The 16,884-nt window shown below is 42.7% G+C and overlaps 1 protein-coding gene across 1 annotated transcript in view; it reads left to right on the top strand.

Annotated features, from left to right (window-relative positions):
* The window catches only part of LOC144754689 (protein-arginine deiminase type-2-like), a 641,882-nt gene that overhangs the window by 221,046 nt on the left and 403,952 nt on the right, over positions 1–16,884 (top strand). The window lies entirely within an intron of this gene.

The raw sequence follows: 16,884 nt of genomic DNA on the forward strand, positions 1-16,884 counted from the left end.
ATTGGTTTAAAGTTGCTATTTTTATTTAGAAAGCAGGAAGTGTCTTATATTTTCCTGACTGCCATTAAAAATGTGCAACAGGTATTATGGCTCACCTCTCTATTCATTGCCATTATTTACTCATAAATGTTATGTTGTCTCTTTAAGGCTACACTATGAGGGATTATTATGTTTAAAGAAATCTCCCAACAGGAGGCAAAAAAAGGACAGAAGACTAGAGATTGAGTCAAGGCTGGTACACGCAAACAGAGAGTATAATAGAGAAACAAACCTAGCATCAAAACAGGAGCTGCTACAAGCTAAACTAGAAATGCAGGAATATTACTATCAACTAGGTGACACAGCGAACACAGCATACCTCCAAAAGACATATGAGGAGAGTGAATATACAGGGAGACTACTTGCGTGGCAGGCCAAAGAGAAACAGGTCCAAAATAGAATTGAATCACAGATAGACAAGTAATCCAAAGTACAACTAACTAGTTTCCCGGATATTAGGGAGGCTTTTCTCAGACATTATAAGAAATTATGACAGACAGACCAACAAACACTGCCTGACTATATTGTAAGCTTTCTAGACAAACTACCAATCCCATCCTTGAGCATGGAACATAGATAAATAATAACGGCAGGATTCACTATTGAAGAAATAGAAACAGTAGTGAGTTCAATGGCTAACTGTAAAGCCACTGGAGCGGACGGACTGCCAGTAGAACTATATAAAAGGTTTGCCCTATCTTTGAATATGCAACTCGTTAAACTAGCTAATTACATACTAAAAGGATGTATACCTCCGTCCTCTTTCCATATGGCGATGGTAGTTAGGATTTTGAAGAAGGACAAGAACAAGGAAAACACCAACTCATATAGGCCTTTAAGCCTGCTCAACGCTGATTATAAATATTTTACAAAGCTTCTCATCAACAGGCTCAATACAATTGTGGGATCATTAATCCACATGGACCAATGTGGTTTCTTAGCAGGTAGACAACTCTCAATAAATACAAAACTTTGAATTGTATCTTTGGACTATTTTAATAAGAATAACATAGAGGGACAAGTGTGGTATTTAGATGCTTAGAAAGCTTTTGATCTGGTGTCCTGGGAGTGTCTTGTTTAAATTCATGCTAGATTTGGTTTTCCAGAAAGTTTTATACAAATAGTAAGAAGTCTATATAAGGGCTCACAGACACAAAAAATAATTAATTCTAGAAATGTGGGTACCTGCAGAATAAGTAGGGGTACAAGGCAGGGGTGCCCCCTATCCCAAATTCTCTTTGCCCTACTCATAGAACCCCTGCCAATAGCCAGGAAATCACCCAGAAGGAAATATTAGGGATTTTCTCAGAATTTCAGGCATTAGGTGGGTATAAAATAAATAGGGCCAAGACAGAAATTTTGTTATGTAATTGTCCGGTTGAGACACTAGTACAAAGTTTTTGGCTACTACATAACTACCGGCTCAAGAGGTACCTGGGGATACATGTGTCGGAAAGAGTAGAGGATCTATATGTATTAATTTATGTTCCCGTAGTGCAAAAAGTTAAACGCTTACTAGTAAAATGGAATCAGCTCCCAATATCAATAATAGGCTGGGTGGTCCTTTTATGAATGACAATTCTACCATTATAAAAAGTTTTTTTTATTTGCAGAATACCATGTGCACTACAAACATATTTTTTTAGAGAACTAGACAGTCTATTCTCATCCTTTTTATGGGCCAACGAGGTACCAAGATTAGCACTAGCCACTTTAAACTACCCGATTGAGGAGGGAGGGTTATCCCTCCCAAACCTAAGGATTACCACGCACATTTTGCACACATTAACCACAGATTTTATATCCAGCCTAACTCTCCAGATATGTAAAAAATTTTATGGAAAAAATATTGAATGAATGCAAAATCACAGATCCGATCAGGATAGCCAAGAACCTGAAGAAAGTGCGATATAAGGTTCTCCAGTGGCTTTTAAAACAAAAAAAACCCAACTGTTAAAGTAAAGTAAAGTCCACATTTGTAAAGCGCACAATCACCCGTAAGGGTCTCTAGGCGCTGGGGGCCGTCGGGAAGATTAAGCAAGCTATTGCCCAGAGTCACATGGTGCTGGGCTAACCTGCCGCCGGAGCCGGGGATCGAACCGTGGTCCCCAGATTCCAGCATCAGTCGCCCTGGCCGCGGCGCCACACCTCTCCCACAAAGTTTTATGATATCCCACGATAAATGGCTCTACAAGATCGGCCAACCTATACACCGGGGAGGTCAGGCTGTTACCAACCGGCATACTAAAGAAATGGGAGAAGAATGGGTACAGGCAAGTGGGAGACTTTCTTAACTCAGATTCCTGGAAAAAGTGCCCAGAGATAGAGAATGGGCTGCTTCATTCCAGGGATATGCTTAAGTGGCCGTTTATCAAAATCAAGCATTTTTTTGCGCTAAGAGTAAGATCAAAACTAAGCAAAGCACTACAAGAAACAATGGATAAGTGGTCAGTAAGCAGCTTGGTGAAAATCTTTAATGAAAATAAATCATCTGCTGTCTATGAAAAAGCGCTCTAAGGATACAGGGAAGCCTAGGTGTAGCAATTTTAGACGCTTTCATTTAATCACATCTGAGGCACTAAGTAATGCCATCAATCAGTACCCGATTACTTTTAGTGGGGACTTAGAGGCTGAAGCCGATGTTCTGGACACGTGGATCCGGCTTCGGGCCGAGGATCTTGCACCTGCCGTCTCTCGTCTTGTGAAGAACGGACGTACCTCTGCCCCCTGGTTTAATATTGCCCTCAGGGAAAGCAAGATGACATGTAAACACCTAGAAAGGATCTGGCGTAAATTTTCTGATCCCAAGGACAAAATAATTTATAAACAGGGTCTGAAAGCTTACTATAAACAAGTCGTAGAGGCTAAAAAGTAAAGATATTTTTAAAATAGAGACTTCACTTCCCCTGCAACTGCAGTTAAGCCTTTCACCCCTACGGAGGAATGGCCTGTCCGTATGGCCGCCTATTTCTACGACAAAAACAAAGACATCCAGGAGTCATTTCTGATAACAGCGGCGATGTGTAGAGACAGTGCTATGCCTGCCTCTTCACTCACACAAGCCAAAGTTCCCCCTTTCGAAGATTTTCCGAGGATCTCGATGGAACAGTCGTTAGGCATTATGAAAGGCCTCAAATCCGGTTCTCCTTCCCACCCTTGCCCTGCCCCCATTCTGGCCTTGACTGCGTAGATTATTAACCCAGCGGTCAATCAGGTTCTCAATCTCTCTTTAGAGTCAGGGCAGGTTCCAGACAGGTGGAGAAGAGCTAAAATTTTACCCCTATTGAAAAAACCTACACTGGACCCAGAGCTAGCCTCTAATTACAGGCCGATATCTCTGCTCCCCTTCTTCTCTTAAGTTCTCGAAAAAGCGGTGAATACAGCCACTACTGCTTTTGTCAAGACTAACTCATTATTACACCCGAGCCAGTCTGGATTTAGGTCTAATTTCAGCACCGAAACAGCACTGCTGGAAGTCTCTGATGCCATAAAGGAGGTTATGGACAGAGGCAGCAGAGTCATACTCATATTGCTAGATCTATCCGCGGCCTTTGACACCAACCCCCATGACTGACTCCTATTGAGACTCCCGGAGTGTGGGTTTGGGGGTACGGTGTTTATTTGGTTTGCCTCCTTTCTAAAAGACCGCCAGCAAATAGTGTGCTCTATTTTGAGCCTGACTCTTTGTAATATATATATGACACCCTTAGCAACTCTGGCAGAGGAACATGGAGCCAAAATTGTATCATACGCGGATGATATGCAGCTGTTATTCACATCCAACAAAGATACGGATTTCAATGGAGACAGGATTAGCAGTTGCTTAGCAAAAGTGTTCTCCTGGTTCCAGTGTAATCAACCGAAGTGCAATCCGGGGAAGTCAGAGATCATCTTTTTTGGCCCACCGACATGTCCCCTCCCACCACATCCGTAAAATCAGTGAAAAATCTGGGGGTGAAGATGGTTGAGGATCTTTCTATGCAGTCACAGATCCAGTCAGTGGCCGGTACTTGCTTCTGCATGCTTAGGACGCTGAAGCAGTTTCTTCCTCTATTGCCTATCTCCCATTGGAAAACAGTGGTCCAAGCCTTAATAACTTCTAGGCTGGACTACGTTAATGCACTCTACCTAGGGCTACCAGAGTATTTACTAGCTAGACTGTAAGTGGGCCAGAACGCAGCAGCCAGGGCAATATTGATGCTTGGCCCCAGAGTCCGCATGACGACACAACTGAGATCCTTGCATTGGCTTCCTATTTGCGAGAGGATCCAATTTAAGTCCTTGGTTCTCTTTTTTAAGGCTCTCAACGGTAGCGGCGCTTGCTACATTACGAAGAGAGTGCAATTCTATCAGCCCCACCGCACTATCAGGTCTTCAGCACTTCAATTGCCATGCACTCCAAGATATCTGTGAGCTCACATCGCGGGACGTTCCTTCCAGGTGCAAGCTGCGATACTCTGGAATAAATTGCCGTTGGAACTAAGGATGATACCAGACCTCCTGGAATTTAGGAAATCACAGAAAACATGGTTGTTTCAGCTTTAACGTCCTGTTCAGCGGTCACTGAGGCTTAGCGATATCTGTCATCACATCTAGCGCCGGCACACTAACTGAGTAGCTGTGCCGGCGCTAACCACTTAACATAACATATGAAAAAGCCCGAGATAAATGGCAGAGGAGAGAAGGCCTCCAGATCGCTTGAGCGGTCTGGAATAGAATGAACAAACTTAATGCAACAACAATTAGAGGCGCCAAATTTAGGAGAATGCAATTCTACACAAAAAGGGTAATATTCAGGACTCCATCGTTTCTCCATAATATATACCCCCAGATTGAGGATAGGAGTTTTCGCTGCTCCAAAGAGGGAGGAGGTACTTGGTCTCACATTGTCTGGGATTGCCCAAAGATCAAACAACTATGGGTAGAAAATGAGAAATATCTCAGAACGACTATAGGTCAAGCATTAACTATTGACAAGTATATTGCAGTTCTGGCATGTTCTCCGAGCAGAACGATAGACAAAAGGCAAGGGGAATGCTTTTTTATATCAGCCCTGGTGGCAAGATCATTAAGATCATTAATTCTACAAAATTGGTGAAGTAATACTGTACCCACTTTCCAAGCCTGGAGGGCTCAACTTCACAAAATAAAAGAGCTGTAGAGATGCTACGCTTTAAGTTTAGGGTCTCATACAAAATTTGAGAAACGCTGGAAGTCCTTAGGAAACTAATCTGTGATTTGGTCAAAATGAAATGTTAAAGGGAAATTGTGCAATATGTGGCTTGCTTTTTCTTATTTTACGTACTTTTAATTGATGCTTTTTTTTATATTAACCGCATGCGTGCGGCCGTTTTTCCCGCGGTATGCGGCATTTTTCGAATTACCGCGTTACATGACGAGCTCAGCTCGTCATCAGCACACGGTAGGTAACGCTGATGACGAGCTGAGCTCGTCATCAGCATGGAAGGGGTTAATGCAACCTGAGAATGGACTGTTTGTGGGAATTAGTCAACCAAAATTGAATTGAGCACTGAGAGCACTTTATTTTGTACATGTTGAATTGTGAATCGACCTCTCAATAATTTTTTTATTTTTTTTAAATGTATGTTTGCCCGTGCATTTTTCCAATACAATTCCTCCCATGCAAATTATGGCAATCCAGTGTTCAGCCTGTTCATATTGTCAAACTCTAAATGGTCATCAAATCCACCCATCCTTACTGGAGAGCAGGTTTGACAAGCACTACCTCTATTATCTAATTGCCTGTGCTTTTAATGGTTTAGAAAGGAGAAAGAAATAAGGGGAGATAGTTATAGAAAGTAAAAGCCAAAGAGGAGGAAAGATAAGAAAGGGAGATAAAGAGAGATTTAGAGAGGGAGGAAGAGAGGGGGAAAGTAGCCAGAGAAAAAGAGAGAAAGGATGGAGGAAGCGTAACTGTGTGCAACAGAGAAAAGGAATGATGGTGAAAACGATTAATAATCATAAGGAATGGATGAAAGTTATGGGAGCAATAGCATGGATACCAGGAGAGAGAATCAAGGAGTTGGAGGCAAAAACAAGTGAGTGATAGTAAGATGAGAGAAGAATAGATAAAGTCTAAGAGAAGCTATAGAGGTGTTATGGTTAGGGAAGGGAGAAGAGCATTCAAAAAATGGATGAACGAGCAAAAGAGGAAAGATCAGAAAAGGAGATGGGGACATGAGTGTATGATGAAACAGGTGTGTAAAATGCATAATGTTCCACATTTTATTTTAAAAAGTTATTTGTTGAGAACTCTCCCTAAGCTCCCCTTGTATTTGTTGGGATAACTCACTGTGGTCACTCAGCACAGTATGGTGGCTGGTATGACATCATTTGACAGAGCTGTTTTTGATTTCCCAATCCAGCCTTGACTGGCCTGAGAGGTGGAACATTCAGTGCCAAGAGCACAAGTGCCACTTGCCCGTTTGGGCATCATGGTGCCACTTTTGTGGGCCTTTTTAAAAATAAAAATGGACCTTCACTGGCAGCAGAGGTAATAAATATGCTTTTAAATATAGGTTGCAAATGTGCTTGGGGATAATAGTGTGACCATGAGAGCGAAAGCTTGTGTATGTGTAGGCTTTTGTGTCGGTGTGTGTCAGCATGTGTGTGTGTCTGAGTGGGACTCACTGACAGATAGTGAGTGAGCATAAGTGAGATTGAGTTTAAGTGATTTAGACATTTCAAAGAGGCTGCCTCCAGGGGATGTATGTCACTACAACGCGGGCTATTACCACGCGTGCCATTACAACGCTGTTTTTAGAACTCAAGTCATTGCAACGACTTGCGTTGTAAGGGCTGGATAGTGGAATACTTTAATTTTCTATTCCAACTCCAGCCCACGTTGACAGTAGGGAAGGTGTTGGAATAGAAAATTAAACTATTCCTTTGCCAACAGCGCCCTCCAGCGGAAGTTGTTGAAACGACTTGCGTTGTAAAAGCAGCATAGTAATGGCAGCGTGTGGTAATACCCGCGTTGTAAAGGCTGTTCCCCCCTCCAGGACACTCACAAAGTTCTTGACACCAGTCATTTGTCACCCTAGACCTGTTGAAGTCTGGACGGGGAGGAAGGAAATTTACAGAACCAGATGAGGGGGGAAGTCAAGAGGTTTCTTCTGTTTCAAAAGATGACACTAGGTATAAACATTGGACTCCCAGACCAACTCTTCAGTACACTCCTAGACCTGTGGAGGGAGCTCAGAATGCCTATGTTGTACTTCAGCAGACTGCCCCATTGCTTGAAGCCTGCCTTGTACCATCGGAGACTTCCTTGCTGCTTGAGGCCTGCCTTGCTGCTTGATCCCAGGACTACCAGAGTAACTCCACGGGCTAGTGAGCTGGCCTCCTGTTCTGAGCTACAGGGAAAGAAAAAGCTCCAACAACATGAACACTGCACCTGGACTTTGCATGACGTAAATCATACCCTCCAAGTGGTGCCCACCCAATCCTCGACCCTTGAAGTTATTGCTAAAAGTGCCCAAACAGAAAAAAACAAAACTTGGGGCTTAACACATTTTTCACCACAAAGTGGCTTGATAACTAGCAAAAGACGGGGACCTACTTGCTTGAGGATCTGCACAAGGTACATTGCCAATTGGCCTGACTTTGCAGTGTCTACCCCTACATTGTTCTCCGCAGCAGCAAATCTTGCATAGTAGCTCGTTGAGCCCTCGCAAGCTACAGCCTGCAACTTTATCCCGCTAGAAATTTTCGGCTTCTAGGATAATGGCAGCGTTTAAATGTAGAAATCAGCGATGACAACTCCTCAGACACGCTGGCTACCTTGCCCCGCTGAACTTTGCTTTCTCAGACATTTTTCTTTAAAAATTCTTCTGAGTCTGAAGTAAACCAAGACCGGACCCGATCCACTTTGTGTATTGGAATTGCGCTCCCTCATGATTTGCCATAACTTTCAACTTTGCCTCAGTCTTGTGCCACTAGATATCCATGGTGGCACTTTGTTCTTTTTGAGCTCGTTTTTACAAAGACACTTAAAAAAAAATCTAAACTCTGGATCAACTGATTGGATTTTTGTTGTTCTGGTATCAAATTATTTATTACATTTTTTCTCTATATTTTCAAATTGGTGTTGGGATTTTTCTTGTGTTGAGTTTTAACTTTATTAGCATTTGAATGCTACAAAAATACTTTACACATTGCCTCAAAGTGAATCTTTTGTGCCAAGCTACCGGAGTGTTAAATTAGTGTTTGTAAGCTACATAAATACTTTACACGTTGCCTCAAAAAGTTAATCTTTTGTGCCAAGCTACCAGAGGGTTCATTTAGAGGGTTCACCTTGCCAAAGAGTGTGGTTGTTGCTTTAGATTAAATCAATCAAAAACAAAATTTTCTACAAGCACTCACCTAAATGTAATTTCTAGACACTGAACAGGGCCTAATGATTACATAACCAAACAGAAAAAGCAGCAAATTCAAAGTACATATTATGAAGCCGCCATTCTACATCTGATAGCGCGCTTAGTGGACTCAAATAGATTAGTAGATTATTTTTTGGGGACAAAATGCTGCAGGAGGCTGGTTCTCAGATTCCAACAGCAAAATTCCCCAAAAACATTTGCAGGAATATTCCTACAGACTACATACTTTTTTTAAGCAAGCAGGTGCTACAGGGTTTTATTATTTAAATTTAGGAGAATGTAAAAGTCTAGATCTTCAAATACAGACTAGCCATTTAAGAGGATGGAATAACCGTGGCCTGAATGAGCTAGGACATTTTCTAGTGGGAAATAGAGTGATTACTTGGCAAGAGGTCCAAAGTAGATGTGTTGACCAGAGTAAGCCTCGATTTTTTGAATATATACAGATTGTATATTTTTTTAATAGATACAATATTTCTTAAAGTGCCAGTACAACTAAGCTAGTGACAGCCCTATTGAGTGCTAAATTAAGAGGGGTGGGAAATTGGTTCCGTCTTTTATGCTCCCAAAGAGAATCAACCCTTGTTGAGAAAATTCTAGAAAAGGTCACCCAGGAGACACAATGTACACTCTCGAATTGGATCTGGCAGGCCATATCACAGTTTGGCAGTAAGGCCCTAAGTGCAGCCAACTTTAAAAGAATGATTCAGAAAAGGGGGTGGTGATGAACAGAGTGTCTGAATTAAGCAGACCACTCTTACCCAGTCCAAAGATCAGGGCTTGATCCATCACCGTTATTTAGCTCACTGCCCCATCCCAGCTTAGAACCTGGCTATATGCAAATTAGTCCGTCCCTGGCCCAGTGCATCATGGGAACAGGGCAGACCAAACTACCAAGCCAATTCTTCACCAGAAAGGAGACAAGCTTCCGGGGACCGGTTTCTGGCATTTCAGCCGTCGTCGGCCCGGCTTGCTTGAATCCTGATGGAGCAGTGAGCAAGGGACTCATGTCTGAGTATACCCTGCCACACCTATAGTGGCCAAAAACGATTCAGAAAAGGGGGTGGTGATGAACAGAGTGTCTGAATTAAGCAGACCACTCTTACCCAGTCCAAAGATCAGGGCTTGATCCATCACCGTTATTTAGCTCACTGCCCCATCCCAGCTCAGAACCTGGCTATATGCAAATTAGTCCGTCCCTGGCCCAGTGCATCATGGGAACAGGGCAGACCAAACTACCAAGCCAATTCTTCACCAGAAAGGAGACAAGCTTCCGGGGACCGCCCCTTGTTGTTAAATATTTTGTCCACCACCACCCCTTGTTGTTAAATATTTTGTCCACCCTAAGCGTGGAAGGGTATACTCAGATGTGAGTCCCTTGCTCATTGCACCATCAGGATTCAAGCAAGCCGGGCCGACGACGGCTGAAATGCCAGAAACTGGTCCCCGGAAGCTTGTTTCCTTCCCAGTGTAAGAATTGGCTTGGTAGTTTGGTTTGCCCTTTTCCCATCATGCACTGGGACAGGAACAGACTAATTTGCATATAGCCAGGTTCTGAACTGGGATGGTGCAGTGAGCTAAAAACGGTGTTGGATCTAGCCCTGATCTCTTGACTGGGTGAGAGTATTCTGCTTAATTCAGAAACTCTGTCCATCACCACCCCTTGTTGTTAAATAACTTTAAAAGAATGGCTTTTTGTCCAGATGGATGGCATATTATACACCCAAAGCACTACATAAAATATGCCCAGAATTGGAGAATAGAGGCTTTCACTGCCAGGCAGAAGGAAGGGGAGATTGGCTACATACTTTTTTACTTGTCCAAGATTAGGGCAATTTTGGGAAAGGATTTTCGTGGCCTTAAGTCGAGGGAAACCAGAAGAGATTAGATCCTTAGGCAGATGTAGCTCTCTTCGGTATTAATAGGCAAGGTGCAAACCTGGCAATGACAAGAGGTGAGGTGACATTTATAGCAATTGCCTCCCTTGTAGCACGCTCTCTGATACATCAGGACTGGAGGTCTTCGAAACGACCTACTTATGTGAGATGGCTAAATAAGATGGAACGCACAAGGAAATTTGAAGAAGCATATAGAAGGAGAAACTAAAAGTTTACTGCTGTTTGGAATTTTATGGTGAAGTTAGAGATCACGCTGGTAGAATAAGATTATATTGCATTGCAAGTTTTGTTTAAAATGAAAGGGGGCAATCTCTGAGAAGGGTGCCCACACCTGGATTCTGCTAAACAGCTACAACTCCTTGAAGTCGCAGCGCTATTTGAGTGTAGTATTTAGCAACAGGATAAAAGGCAACATCTTAAAACAGCTGCTAGGCATCCTCCCGTCAAATTCACACAACACCCCATGGCCGGAGAGGTGACCTGCAGGCTGTGCGGTCACCCAAAGGAGTATGTAATCCACACCATCTGTCTCTGCAGGTCCGCTCTAAGCCTTCACTGCCACTGGCTGTGGTCTTGCTGGAATCAGCAGGGGTAGGTTCCTGCAGACAAACCATACTAACCTGCCTAAACTCAGTAAGCAAGTAATCTCCTGAACAGCAAAGTCCCTCCAGGGGGTTGACAGGGCTTTAAGGAAGGCATGCCAAAGTAAAACCACCTGCCTTGAACACATGTCCCAACCGAGAAAGGAGGTGGCCCCCCTCACAATGCAGTGCCACTGCCTACACAACTCCCTCTGGTATTTTGGGGTACTCTGGAACAAAACTCCCCTCACAAAACCCAGCATAAACAAAACAAAAGGGTGTGCTCCCTGTCTTGGGACAACACTAGCCCTATCAGCCATAGCACTGCAGTAAGGCAATCACTTTTAACTGTTTTAAACAATCCTTTGCGCAAGTTCTCTTTTTGCACAAGCACTTTCTTCTTGGACTAGCTCTGAACCTGTCCCTACTTGGGTCAGACTGAGAAATGTGAATGCCATTCAGACAAACCTTATTGAATGTTTCCACTGAAAATGATATCTCATTTTTATGTGTGCCTTTTGTTGCTCATTTGCAAACATGCACAGATGGATTTTAACACTCCAGTCGGCAGACCAAGAATTTTTATGTTCCCACTCTTTTCTTACCCAGCAAGAAAGATTTTATACACATGATCTCAAGAGTCTTTTATTGAATACCATCCTTATTGTATTTATTCATCTTGCATGATTCATATTGTAATGATTTCAATTAATCGTACAATAAAGATCTTACCTTAATAGTGATGCACACACTTACGTAGTCTGTTCCAAATAACTCCTCATCAAACATACTGTGACATGCATACTATTATTATTTGCGTATTAACTCCTGACTTTTCAACGAGTGGTCTTTAAAAACTTGTTTAGTGTGATTGTTGTAAATTTTTTCCAGGGAAATAAGTATTTTTCATTATGCAATCAGTTAATCCACCACCACCATTTCCACAATAGCCTGGGGAACCCTCAGTTGTGTGGAGGAACTGGTTTGATGGTTTTGAGACTCATTTGGGGGAAATAGCAGCTTCAAGAATTCGCCCAGAGCTGAAACATTTTTTACTGTTACATTCTTTAGGATTTGAAGGGTGTGACATTGTTAGACATTTACCTGAAGTGGAAGGAGCAGATGAAGAACAGATGGATGAATATACAGACTGTGTAAAGCAGCTAAAACTGTGTTTCAATGTCCAAACTAGCATAGTGGTTTCGCGACACAACATTTTTATGAGGAAACAAAACGTTGGGGAAAATGTGGATATGTATGTGTCGGCACTCAGGAGACTGGTGGCAGATTGCCATTTTGCAAAATTGACAGTTGGTTTGTGACCAATTCATATACCACTGTTTAAACAAGGCAATACAATAAAAATTATTGTCTTTAGCTAATCTAATTCTAGGCAAAAGGTTGTGTATAGCTAAAAGTATAGCAATATCACAGATTTTTGTGACAGAACTGGAAGGAAAAACAATGGAGGTGGCAAACCTTATACATTAGAAAGGGAAAACCAATGTTAAAGACTCTGTTTATTCCAAAAACTTTACAAAATCAGAAGAAAAAAAATCTTTAAGCAAAGAAATATGTGTTTTAGATGCAGAAATGTATCACATTACAGAAGTGGCAAACAATGTCTGGCAAGAAATGGCTCATTTTGGCATCCAGAGCCAGATGAAACAGAAAGGTAGGGGTAACAGTGTAGTAGCAAACCTAGGGGAAATAGGTTATGATGACCACTTAGACAAACTACAGGAAGAATTCCAGAATACAGTTTAGTTGTTTGTGAAGACACAGTGGGTACAGGCGATCCTGCTACCTGTGAAGACCCATATGCTGAAATCCTGATAGGTGACAGATCAGTAAAACTGTTAGTGGATTCAGGATCCAGAATAACTATGGTCACACAAGAGTTATTGGATGAGCTTTGGCTGGGGAGAATTCTAGGACCCCCTGATCGTGCACCAGTATCCTATAAAGGGAGACGCTTCAATCTTTCTGGATTTTTTGAAGATATTCTGATTTCTAGGAATGGGAAAATGTTTGGAAAAATATATGTGGTAGTCAAAGAACCTTGTTTTTTGGCGGGTTTCACCAAGGTCTGTTCAAAATGGTCTTGAGGCCAGGCACCAAAGACCTAGGGGCCCATTAGGATGACGGGTGGACTTTGGCCGCCCGGCATCCTGTCATGTGTAGGGACCGCCCGCCATAAGGGCGGTGGTCCCGTTGGGGGCATTAGGATGCGCCCCCCACAGTGGCGGGCGCATCCTGTATCTTCAGCATTGCGGCGGGCGGTGCTGAATGCACCGCCTGCCGCAATGCTAAAGATACATGTTGTGCATTACAAAGCACAACGTGACAGGCACCACGCGGTGCATGCCAGGTTGTACTTTGCAATGCTGGGGGGTACCATAGGTACCCCCCCATGTGCACCCCCCGCACCCCCCGGAGTCCCTGGGGGCCCGCAATGGGCCCCCACAGGGTGTCTCCGCATGCCTTTCCTTGGCGGCATTGCCGCCACGGAAAGGCATTGGTAAATGCCCATGCTAATATGGCTGCCGTTGTCTGATAGACACCGCCACCATATTAAACCTTTTCCGCCCGGCCGCAAGGCGACCGGGGTGGAAAAGCGGCGGACGGTCTTTCCGTCCGCCGCGGTCCCCCCCGCCATACTAATATGGCGGGGGGTCATTCTGGGTAGGATGGCGGGCGGATCGCCCCCGCCAGGCCGGTAGTGGCTACCGCCAGCCTGGCGGGGGCGATCCGCCCACCATCCTAATGGGCCCCAAAGTCTCCATAGTTGTTGAGAACCTAGTAGAAGAATTGGGAGGAAAGTTTCCTCCTGTGTTTTTGGAATAACTGGGAACCATTAAAAGGTTCCAACACAAAATTAAAATCAAAAAGGGGTCCATATTGGTGAAACACAAACTAGTCAGTGTGCCTTTCTCCATTAGGGAGGATCTTGTAAAAGAATGTATGAAGTTGTATGACAACAGAATCATAGAACCCATTGGATCGTCCTTATGGTTGTCACCACTGGTGGTAGCTCGTAAAAGGAATGGAGAACTGAGAGTTTGTGTTATTTACATAGTCTTAACATGTTATTAGGATTAATTTGCATCCTCGTCCTAAAATATTTGATCTACTCGCTGTAGTGGCTGGTGAGAAGTGGTTTACTAAGTTCGACCTAGCCTCAGCGTACCACCAGGTTGTACTAGAACCAGACTCCAGGCATTATACCGCTTTTGTGTCTTCCATTGGAATTTTGCAATATTGCAGCATGTTGTTAGGGTTAGCCTCTGCAGCATCCGTGTTCCAGAGTATAATGTACCAAGGGTTTAGGGACATGAAAGGAGTTGTTGGAACACAAAGCTATTCTTGATTGAGGGTTAACCATACTATGCTAAAAAGGGGTGGTTCTTCAGGTTGAGAAGTGTGAAATTAGGAATACAGAGTCAAATATTTGGGACATATTGTTTCTGGACATGGCATAGAACCAAGGACTGGTCTGGTTAGCACAGTAATTGATGTATGGGCTCCTACTGATAAATCTACCCTCAAATTATTCATGGGCCTGTGCGAGTTCTATGCTCGCTTCTTCCCCAACTATGCTTCACACATTACATCCTTGGCTGTACTCCTAAAGAAATATATTATATTCAAGTGGGATGCCACATGCCAGAATTATTTTGAGTGAGTAAAAACACAACTGGGCTGCTCAAAAGTCCTCAAACCATTTAACCCAACCGTCAATGTTGCGTCACTCTCGATGCTTGTAACCATGGTCTGGGGGGCTGTCCTTACCCAGGAAGATGGTGAAATAGAAAACACCATTAATATACGTTTAGGGTGTTGAGGGATGCTGAAACCCACTTTTCTACCATAGAAAAAGAGTTGTTGGCATGTAAGTGGACCATGCAGAAATGTAAACTTCCATTTGGGGTACTGTGAAATGGATCATAAACCTCTGGTGGTTATCCTAACTGGTGAAAGATCAAAGAAGAGACTCCCAGAATTTCCAGACTGACAACAAAGTTGTTGCAGTACCATTTCAACATTGTGCACATCCAAGGGGGAACACATATCTGTGCAGACTTTCGGTCTACGTTTGCTGTACAAGCTGATAATATGGATGACGGTGAAGACACTGTAAATGAAAATTGTTTGATTGCCGAGTTGGACCTAGAAGAAATGTGTACACTTTCAGAGTCTGAGTGGAAGAATGAAATTTAGTCAGTTGAGGTTATGAAGGACATAATGTCCTACATCTCCAAGGTTTGGTCCACAGAGAAATCCCTTCCTATTTCTTGTCAACCTTTTGGAAGGTATATGATGAGTTGTCTGTGGATGATGGTTTTCTAATGGGAGAAACGTGTGTACCTCCGGTTGGTTTGAGGTTCAAGTTCAATAAGGTGGATCATGAAAGACATCTGGGAGCCACCTTCACCAAATGACAATTAAGACAAATATTGTGGTGGCCTTCAATGGAAGAGGAGGTTGATTGTTTAGTGGGAGAATGTGCACTATATGCTAGTTCAGAAAAGGGTTCAATAGTTAGAAAACCCCCATTGCAGCCTATTGATTGCCCATCTAGAGCCTAGGAGAAGGTGGGAATTTACCTGGTTGGTCCTTTCAATAGGTTACCAAGTCAACTTTGTTTTGCGATGGTAGCAATGGATTTGTATTCCATTTGGGCAGAGGTATAGTTTGTGGCACAACCTAATGCAAAAGCGGTAATTGAGTTTCTTATTTTTTTTCTCTTTTGTGAAGGATATCCTCAATTTCTTAATTCTGATAATGGTGTTCAATTTTTCAATGAGGAGGTGGACAGGATTATTAAATCTGTTGATGTTAAACATTTAAAAATGTCTCTGTAACATCTCCAAAGTATTGGTCAAGTGGAGTGCATGAAACAGGTGCTAGTGCATTGTGTTCAGTGGGCCATCACCAACAAGTGTGTTGTGATCAATACAGTGCGGTCTATGTTATGGTTTTACCGAACAAGTCCACAATCATCTACCCTGGTTTCTCCATTTGAACTGTTGAGGGTTAGGAAACCAGCCACCAAGGTATGCCCAGTTGGATGAGTGGGTGTGTGAAGTTCAGTTTGGAGTTGAATGATTTTGATGTAAGGGTCAAAAGGAATGTGGCTGAAGTTAAATCTAAACCGAAAAAGATTCAACAATAGAAATCATGTAAGTGATGTAAACTTTTGTGTTGGTGATCGGGTGTATATTAAGAAAGTTAGATACGTGAGGAAGGATGGTAAAAAGTTCAGTGAACCAATTGTGGACAAAGCTTGTGGCAATATGGTTAGAGTCAATTGCGCAAACTGGTGGAATGTGGTGAGAGTGGTCAAGTCCAAGCAAGGAACAATTTCGGACAGTTTGGGTGTGTCTGCGGAGAATGGTAGGAGGAGAACAAGGAACTGTGAAGTATCCAAAGATTCCACTGTGTTGGAAGCAAGTATAGTGGTGTATGCAAAACATTGGGACTGAAAAATAGCATTTCTGAGGATCGCAGGAGTAGTCAAGTTAGACATGTCCCTCATAGGTTCATGAGGTAGCCTGGGGTTCATGATGGATTTGTTTTGATTGATTCAAAGTTCTTTTGAAATATTCCAAAGTTCATGTTTTATGTATACTACTGCTGTATGCTGTTGTTTATTTATTTATTTATGTATTTGTTTTACTATGTAGTAGTTAATTTCATTATTTTCTATTTTTTTATTTTGTTAAGTTGTATTTATCGTTTTTCCCAAGGCGAAAAGTAAATGTAGTGTTCAAGGCACATACTGGGCATGATAGCAGTATGATGTCATGTATTTGGAATTACTAGATATAGACTTAGAATACTAGGTGAGTATTCAAAGTCAGTTGGAGGAATATATGTTTATGGCTGCATGACATTTCCAATGTGGAAGCTCAGTACAGAATAAACAAGTGGTGTCGCTTGTTCTTCCACGGTGAGGCGATCACC

Source organism: Lissotriton helveticus, chromosome 5_1, assembly GCF_964261635.1.
Source record: "Lissotriton helveticus chromosome 5_1, aLisHel1.1, whole genome shotgun sequence".
Classification (NCBI taxonomy): Eukaryota; Metazoa; Chordata; class Amphibia; order Caudata; family Salamandridae; genus Lissotriton; species Lissotriton helveticus.